The sequence below is a fragment of the Neoarius graeffei genome, chromosome 25 (assembly GCF_027579695.1).
Source record: "Neoarius graeffei isolate fNeoGra1 chromosome 25, fNeoGra1.pri, whole genome shotgun sequence".
In the NCBI taxonomy this organism is placed as follows: Eukaryota; Metazoa; Chordata; class Actinopteri; order Siluriformes; family Ariidae; genus Neoarius; species Neoarius graeffei.
This window is the reverse complement of record NC_083593.1, coordinates 46,162,123-46,171,469: the sequence shown is the minus strand read 5'-3', so window position 1 is coordinate 46,171,469 and position 9,347 is coordinate 46,162,123. Positions and strand designations below refer to the sequence as shown.

Genomic DNA, 9,347 nt, shown 5'->3' with positions numbered 1-9,347 from the left:
GTGCAGTGGTTATCACTGTCGCCTCACAGTGAGAAGGTTCCAGGTTTGAACCTCATGGCTGACAGGGGCCTGTCTATGTGGAGTTTGCATGTTCTCCCCATGTCTGTGTGGGTTTCCTCTGGGTGTTCCAGTTTCCCCCACCATCCCAAGGCATGCGGTTAAGTTAATCGGCTACTCTAAATTGCCCCAGGTGTGAATGATTGGGTGGGAACTGCTCTACATCCTTGACATCCACCCTGAGGCCAAGTTTACATTAGACCGTATCTGTCTCGTTTTCTTCGCGGATGCACTGTCCGTTTACATTAAAACACCTGGAAACGCCGGGAAATGGGAATCCGCCAGGATCCACGTATTCAATCCAGATCGTGTCTGATCCGGTGCTGTGTAAACATTGAGAATACGTGGATACGCTGTGCTGAGCTCTAGCTGGCGTCGTCATTGGACAACGTCACTGTGACATCCACCTTCCTGATTCGCTGGCGTTGGTCATGTGACGCAACTGCTGAAAAACGGCGCGGACTTCCGCCTTGTATCACCTTTCATTAAAGAGTATATAAGTATGAAAATACTGCAAATACTGATGCAAATACTGCCCATTGTGTAGTTATGATGGTCTTTAGGCTTGCCATCCTTCCACTTGCAAGTGGTAAGTGACTTGCGCACAGCAGCTCAGTCCCGAATCACTGCTCGTGCACTACACTCACGCGCTCTGTGAGCTGCGCAGGGCCGGAGTGCGCACCTTCCAGAGGGCACTCGCTGTTCAGGGCGGAGTGATTTGGAGCGCAGCCACTGAGGAGGAAGCGCTGAGCCGCACTGACACATTTCAACTTACGTGCCGAATTAGTCATGTGATTAGCGTATCCGTGTATTGGCGTTGCTGTGTGCACGCGAATCGTGTCTTGGCGTTGCTGTGTGCACGCTAATCGTTTTTAAAAACGTTAATCTGATGATCCGCTGATACGGTCTAATGTAAACCCCACCTGAGTAGCTCTCCTGAGCTAGCTAACAAAGTAAACAGTTAACTACGTGAAGAAGAAGTAGTATCTGAAATACTCAAACCAGCCCATCTGCCACCAAGAACCATGCCCTGGTCAAAGTCACAGACATCGCACTTTTCCCCATTCTGATGTTTGATGTGAAACTGAATCGCTTGACCTGTACCTGCATGATTTTACACATTGCACTGCTGCCGCATGATTGGCTGAAAGGTCAACTGCATATGTTCCTAATTAAGGCTGAAGATTGCATGTGAAATATACAAAAAAGCTCATCACTATGATCCTACCGTATATATGAATAGAAGCCATTTGTACATAGTAAAATATATGATACAATCCAACAATTTAAAGCATATCCATGCCATGTTGCTTCCGCTGTAAAATGTTCTGTAGTGTGTGTTTGTGTCTCTCTACATAATCTTAAAAATCAAGGTGACGTAAACAATGCAACAGAAGAACCATTTTTTGGTTTCCTTAAGCGAGGTTATGAAAGATTTTACAATCAGAGACCCACTTAACTTTAATCTTAACTTTAACTTCAACCATAATCCAATTACAGTATTCACGTACAGTGCCATAATAATTATTGGCACCCCTTGCAAAGATTAGTTAAAAGAAAAAAGGGTAAGAAAAAAATCCATCTTTTGGTGAAGTCGCTTCATCTCACAGTGAAAAAATGAATAAAATCTGATCTTTAATTGAAATGAATTCATTCAGAGAAAAACAAATCCCTCATCAGGAAAATTATTTTCAACAAAAGCGCATGTGCCAGTATTATTGGCACCCCTAGAAATGATAGTGAACACAATTTACAGTAAGTGAAACATGTTCAATGGTACATTTCGGAGTTGACTGGAGTCTTTATAAAGGGTGCCAATAATTGTGGAGGGCACTGTATTAGGCTTAATATTTAACTAGTACTATTTGGCTGTTTATTGGCGTCATAATGCTATATTTAAACTTTGCTGATGGAACACATTAGAACTCTTTCAGTTAGTCAATTCAGCTAATAATGATAAGAGCACAATAATAAATATAACTTTAATTATTCTATCCACATTCACTGGATATGAGCAATCACGCGCTCTGATTGGCTACTCTACTACTAGGCTATCAGTTCATATACGGTGAGTAGAGAAAAACAAAATGGCAGAGCGTGTTGCTGAACCAACCGAGGACGAAATAAAAACTCTACTCGAAAACAAAACACCAAAAAATAGGAAAAAAAAAGGATTTGATGGTAAGAACGTATCCTTTATTATTTTTCAAGAATTATTATTATTATTGCATTTTTCACAAACTGCTACTATCATTTCGCCGGTGTGTTTACATTCTTCATCTTTAAGCATTAAAATTTGTTGAATTTTTTTAGACTGGATCAAAAGTTCAAAGAAGTTTGAAAATTACATCACTGAAATTTCCAAGAAAGAATTAAATAAATGTCTAAAGCGATTCTATACCTCGATATGACAGCAAGATGGCACACTCTTCAAAAAAACAACACTAAAGTCAATTCGTGCAGCCACTGATAGGTTTTTAAGAAGTCCGCCTCAGCGGAAATGATTTTGCCAGACGTTTTGTATAAAGTTTTTATTGATCGAATTCGCAAAAAATTTAAATAAAAATGCTCGATTTCTCAAAATCCAGTGAATGTGGGTAGAATAAAACAGTTATTCCACTCAATCTCGTCATACATGGCTTATAGCTCATGTACGACTCGATTTTGTGGAATAATTGTTAAATATACTGTGTTTGATTTGTACCACTGTAACATAAATAAAAGAATCACAGCTATGCTTCCTGACCCGTCATGGCCCTGAAGAATCTTTTGATTATAGCTATTCAGGAAATGGTTCTTCAAGTTACTTATTTTGTTTACAAAAAAAAAAGCTTAATACTGTAATCATGGCTCAAAAGGCTCTTCATCAAACCTAAAATGATTCTTCAAGGGGATAACAATAGTCCTTCTCTGGCATCGCTCTAAAGATGTTTTTTTAGCACCTTATTTTTTAACAGTGTAATGTGTAGCCTAATAGTAGCCTCTTAAGTAATTAACATGGAAGTCTCATATATTAATTGGTATATTAGTGATGTTGTAGAGTGGTAAACTGCTAGAAATATCTTCATTACCAGTCCTACAATCTTTACTGTGCTGTACATTGATCCATTTGCACTTCTAATGGACATATCACATTCTGTCATGGCATTGTCTGATAAAACCTTGCACTACATCAAACGTTGAGTCATTTGGGATTCAGGTTACTAGATACTAGATAAAGGCACCTACAGCCTCTGGAGTGCATTAGATTAAATATGCAGCCATAATCACGATATACTTTACAATTACTAGATAGAATAGCCAATCAGCAGGTATTTGGGATACAGCTCCCTATCCAAAGTGCACCACATGGGGTATGAACTTGAAATAATGAAATAAATAAATGTAGTGTACATCCAATATGCAGAAATGTGAGGTTCAGGTCTCTGAGCTACATAGAGAATGAAATAATAGCATCTGTGGTCTATTTCGAGCACTAAAATCCCACCACATGGAGAATTTTAAATGACTTCAATGCCCTATGTAGTGCATTACACCCAACAGGGAGCCATTTTCTTTTGATTGAGCTCTGTAATAAATATACAAGTACACTACAGTGGCGATAAAATAATAGCACTGACATTCCCTGCAGTGCACTATACGAGTAAATAAAATTTAATGCAATTCTCATATTAGGAAGATCAAAAGTATATTTATTTTTATATTGTAAGGACAAGATATTATCACTGGCTTGTCTGTGGTTTATCTCCTGCATGAACGTAACGCTGATCTAGTTGGAGTCATGTGTGCATTCTGATCTTTATTGTGAATGTTGAGAACTGTTTAACGTATAAAAAGACATCCCAAAAAAATCAATGTATGTGAGAAAGAAGAAGAGGAGAGTGTGTTTTGTGTATGTCCTCCTTTTAAAGTGTCTTCATTTTCTTCAGGTTTGTTTTAACTGTTTGATTCTATGCATGCAGAGTGGCAGAGTATACATTTTATTAAAGGCTTGCGTTATGAAATGTTTTATTTTATCTAAGCCCATTAGTATATTTGTATGAATATCGTACCAATCTGTAATGTTTCCTCTGCAAATATACTTACTTATCCTTATCTTAGAAGTTAGGAATCTGTTTTTTAATGGCATTTAATAAACAAATACACTATATGGGCAAAAAGTATGTGGACAGCTGATCATCGCAACCAGATGTTCTTGCTGAACATCCCTTTCCCAAACCATGGGCATTATTATTATTATTATTATTATTATTATTATTATTAGTGTGCTTGTTATTTATGGAGTTGGTCCTTTTTTTCTGCTATACAAGCCTCCATATTTCTGTGAAGGCTTTCCACCCGATGTTGAAAACTGTGTCGGCTGTGGGGATTTGTGCTCATTCAGCTACAAGAGCATTAGTGAGGTCAGGCACTGATGTCGGGTGAGGAGGCCTGGGGTGCATTCAGCATTCCAATTCATCCCAAAGGTGTTCATTAGGGCTGAGGTCAGGGCAGGACTCTCAACTACTTCCACTCCAACCCTGGACTGGCAGTTTCTACAGGGGCATTGGGAACATGTTTGGGTCCCTTAGTTATAGTGAAAGGAAATATTAATGCTCCAGCATACAAAGACATTCTATATGCTTGTGTGCTTCCAAGAACCATATATGGGTGTGATGGTCAGGTGTTCACAAACTTTTGGCCATATAGTGTATGTTATCCATACACTCACCGGCCACTTTATTAGGTACACCCATCCACTTCCTGTTTTATGCAGTTATCTAATCGGCCAATCCCTTGACAGCAGCTCAGTGCATCAAATCATGCAGATACAAATCAAGAGCTTCAGTTAATCAAGAGCTTCGTCAAACATCAGAATGGGAAAATTTGTGATCTCAAAGTGTGACTTTCACTGTGGTATGAGTGTTGGTTTGAGCCAGATGATTATTTCAGAAACTGCTGATCTCCTGGGGTTTTCACACACAACAGTCTCTGGAGTTTACACGGAATGGTACAAAAAGCATTAAGTGAGTGACAGTTCTGTGGGTGGAAACGCCTTGTTGATAAAAGAGGTCAGAGGAAAATGACCAGATTAGTTTGAGCTGCCAAGAAGGATATAGCAACTCTTTACAACCGTGGTAAGCATAAAAGCATCTCAGCATGCGACAACAGAAGACCACATTGGGTTCCACTCCTGCAGCCAAGAACAGCAATCTTGGGATCAAGAACAAGTTCCTATTAACATGACCGGTGAGTGTATATCCAAGGGGCAAACATTCATCATTCATTCATCTTCAGAAAGCACTTTATCCTGATCAGGGTTGCCTTGGATCCTGAGATTATCCAGGGAAACGCTGGGTGAGAGGCGGGGATACAATCTGGGTGAGATGCCAGTCCACTGCAGGACACCATGCACTCATACATACACACATTCATTCACACCTAAGGGCAATTTATCTTCATCAACCCACCGGCATGTTTTTGGGAGGTGGAAGGAAGCCTGAGACCCCAGAGGAACCCACAAGGACCCAGGGAGGGCATGCAAAACTCCACATAAGCAGTAACAGGATTGAACCCGGGACCAAGTAGGAATGATATGAGCTGTATAACTGTGCAACATTAGCGGATAACTATGAAAAGTACATGCATACACTACCGTTCAAAAGTGTGGGGTCACCCAGACAATTTTGTGTTTTCCATGAAAAGTCACACTTTTATTTACCACCATAAGTTGTAAAAGGAATAGAAAATATAGTCAAGACATTTTTCTGGCCATTTTGAGCATTTAATCGACCCCACAAATGTGATGCTCCAGAAACTCAATCTGCTCAAAGGAAGGTCAGTTTTATAGCTTCTCTAAAGAGCTCAACTGTTTTCAGCTGTGCTAACATGATTGTACAAGGGTTTTCTAATCATCTATTAGCCTTCTGAGGCAATGAACAAACACATTGTACCATTTCTGTGAAGATTCTCAATCATCCAGGTCATAGTAAACTGTGGGTGGTAGAAATGGGCAACTGAACTTGCTTGAAGATTCTTGAAAACGTTTCACCTCTCGTCCAAAAGGCTTCCTCAGTTCTGTCTGACTAATAGGGAGTATCAGATATTTATCCTCTCCTGGATCAGAATCAGAATCAGAATTCTGATGACCAGCTCATCTAAGGTGTCATTGAGGCATCATGTTGGTGTGGGTCACTGGAGGCTGGGTGTGAACGGCGAGTCATTAGGGTGATCAAAGGATTGTCCGTTAGGGTGATCAATGGCAATCTGACTCTCTCTGTCCTCCTGTGAGTCACTGAAAACAGCTGGGTCCTGGCGTACACGCCAGGGTGTACGGCTGGGTGTACGCCAGGACCCAGCTGTTTTCAGTGACTAACAGGAGGACAGAGAGAGTCAGATTGCCATTGATCACCCTAACGGACAATCCTTTGATCACCCTAATGACTTGCCGTTCACACCCAGCCTCCAGTGACCCACACCAACATGATGCCTCAGTGACACCTTAGATGAGCTGGTCATCAGAATTCTGATTCTGATTCTGATCCAGGAGAGGATAAATATCTGATACTCCCTATTAGTCAGACAGAACTGAGAAAGCCTTTTGGACGAGAGGTGAAACGTTTTCAAGAATCTTCAAGCAAGTCCAGTTGCCCATTTCTACCGCCCACAGTTTACATTGTACCATTAGAACACTGGAGTGATAGTTGCTGGAAATGGGCCTCTATACACCTATGTATATATTGCAGCAAAAACCAGACATTTAGTAGAATTTAGCTAGAATAGTCATTTACCACATTAGCAATGTATAGAGTGTATTTCTGATTAGTTTAAAGTGCTGATGACACGTTTTTGACATCTTTGGCGATGTTATAACATAAAAAGTAATTCCCGATGATCCATATATTAATTCACGAAGGCGCCTATTTTACAAGTTATGATGATAAACGCGGCTATTTGGGCAAATTTGACGGGGCTGCAGCACCCAGGAGACGGAGGAGGAGGAGCTATATGACGTCAGCGAAAGAACCTTCCTCCTAACTTACCAGTTTGTTGTTGATGCGACAGGTGTTCAGTTTATCATTATTAGTATTTTTATTAGACATTATTATACATTATTATATATATAGTTATTACGCCTTTGCGTTGTGTTGCCGGCTTTTGCTCCAAAACCCACAAGGATGGGGTAAGTTTATTCAAGTTTCCCAGAGATCCCGAGCTGCATGTGAAGTGGGTGAAGCAAGTCAGGCGCACTCGTGACAAGTGGGAGCCCTCACCAACATCCGTCCTGTGCTCTGAACACTTCGATTTGGATTGTTTTGACACCCTTCCCAGCTTAAAAGAATCTCTTGGGTGTGCAGTTCAGCACAAACGTGTGTTACTACCATCAGCAGTGCCTACACAGTGTTGCCAGATTGGGAGGTTTCCCGCCCAGTTGGGCAATTTCAAGTGCATTTTGGTGGGTTTTGAACATATTTTGAGCTGGAAAACGTCAGCAGTATCTGCCAGATACTGCTGAAGTTTTCCAGCCCAAAATATGTTCAAAACCCACCAAAATGCACTTGAAACCTCCCAATCTGGCAACACTGCCAGTATTCCGGAGGGGGTCTACTAGTAGCTATGCCGGATCCAAAGACAGTCCTCCTGTCAGAACATGTGTTGTGAAATGACATAAGATAAAGGTACGTAGAGCTATAGATTCTACATGATAATCATAAATGTAATAAAGTCGGCGTGATATCAGTCATGTATTTGCTTGTGAAAGCTTGCGGCTTTCATGTAACTGCCGCCTAGCAACGAGAGGCAAAGGGTAAAGAGGGTAGGCTATCATAGATTCTATTCGGAAGAGATCAACACAATTCTAGACTCCCAGAAGAGGAAGAGCTAGCACTAGAGAGTTCACCGGCGTTTTCATGCGCCATTTCCATTGAGTAGAACAGCCAGTGAACCGCAGCGTGTTCTTCCGCTGACGTCACAACATGGCCGCGAGCCACGGACCCAGTTTTCTTGCGCTGTGCAATTAAAAGTTGGATATTCGCGTAACAACAGCTTCTTTTCACGTAATTATAACAGAAATCTAACATGTTTGCCATGCTGTATAGTTTATTTAAGAAATTGCATAGAGTCATGTTCGTGTCATCAGCCCTTTAAAGTGATCTTCATTGAAAAGAACAGTGCTTTTCTTTCAAAAATAAGGAAATTTCAAAGTGACCCCAAACTTTTGAACGGTAGTGTATTTAAAAAAATATACAAAAAATAAAATAAAAACGACAATGCTCTTAAAAGTCTTGAATATCTATTTCTATTCATCAGTCTACTGTATTTTGACGCCAATGTTCAATAAAATGATAGTCTAGTTCGCCACCTGCTGGACATATATAGTTTTACAGCCTATTTGGACTGAAAGCTGGCTTTTTATTTGCAGAAAATAAAATAATTAATTATGTATCCAGTTTAATTAAAAGCACAAACAAGAGTAAATATGACATAAGCAACGAATCCGAACTTCTGTCCTTTATCTTTGCACACAACTAGAGCATTTACAGTATACATATTGTTTCCTGTCTGCATCTTTTTTTTTTTTAAGCCTACTTCCGGTTTCCGGTCTTTTGTCGCGTTGTTCTTGTTCTGTTCCCATACCGGTTTGCCTCGCAGACAAAAGTGTTTGCTTTTAAAATAGCTTAACATACTGTTTCTAAATATGTGAGATATATATGGAGAGAGAGTAGAAGAATCGCATCGCTCATATGTGTTTAAAACAGGTGAGTTTATAAATACTGAATTTTTATACAGTTAAGAAATTAGCTAGCGAGCTTTATTTTAGCTAGCGAGTTTTTTATAGCTTTAGCTGACCGTTCACTGCTTTGTTGTTAAAACCAGTGACTCACCACGCTGAATTTGAATGTTTTATTGCGTGTTAGTTTATTATAATTTACTGTGTAGTGTTTTAATCTTGTAATGTTCATGCTTGTTTGAGGTTGAACACACAGTGTGCTGTGTCTAAGTGCTATTTAGACAGATAAAGCCGGTTTGTGAGACTTTTACGTGTTTAAGTGGGACACAATATTTCATATAAATTACTTTTATTTGTCTGGCTGTTCTTTGACATTTCAGATTAACATAATTAGTGCACACACAGTCTGATACAGTTCGCTAAACTCACTTTCTGTGTGCGTAACGTCATCAGCAGATGTATTGAGCTAAGCTAGCACGGTTTGCTTTGCGCATGCTCAGTATTAGTCTTGCGCGGTCTCCGTGGTAATCTTGCGCATGCGCAGTACACTTCAGCTAGTGACAGGTGTTTAATTATTTTT

The 9,347-nt window shown here is 40.0% G+C and overlaps 1 protein-coding gene across 1 annotated transcript in view; it reads left to right on the top strand.

Moving 5' to 3' along the window:
- Positions 1–8,642: 8,642 nt before the first annotated feature.
- gpat4 (glycerol-3-phosphate acyltransferase 4) overlaps positions 8,643–9,347 on the top strand; it is a 30,530-nt gene continuing 29,825 nt past the window's right edge. The window contains exon 1 of the mRNA XM_060908957.1: positions 8,643–8,795. The gene's annotated coding sequence lies outside the window, so the exon portion shown is untranslated. The remainder of the gene's footprint in view (positions 8,796–9,347) is intronic.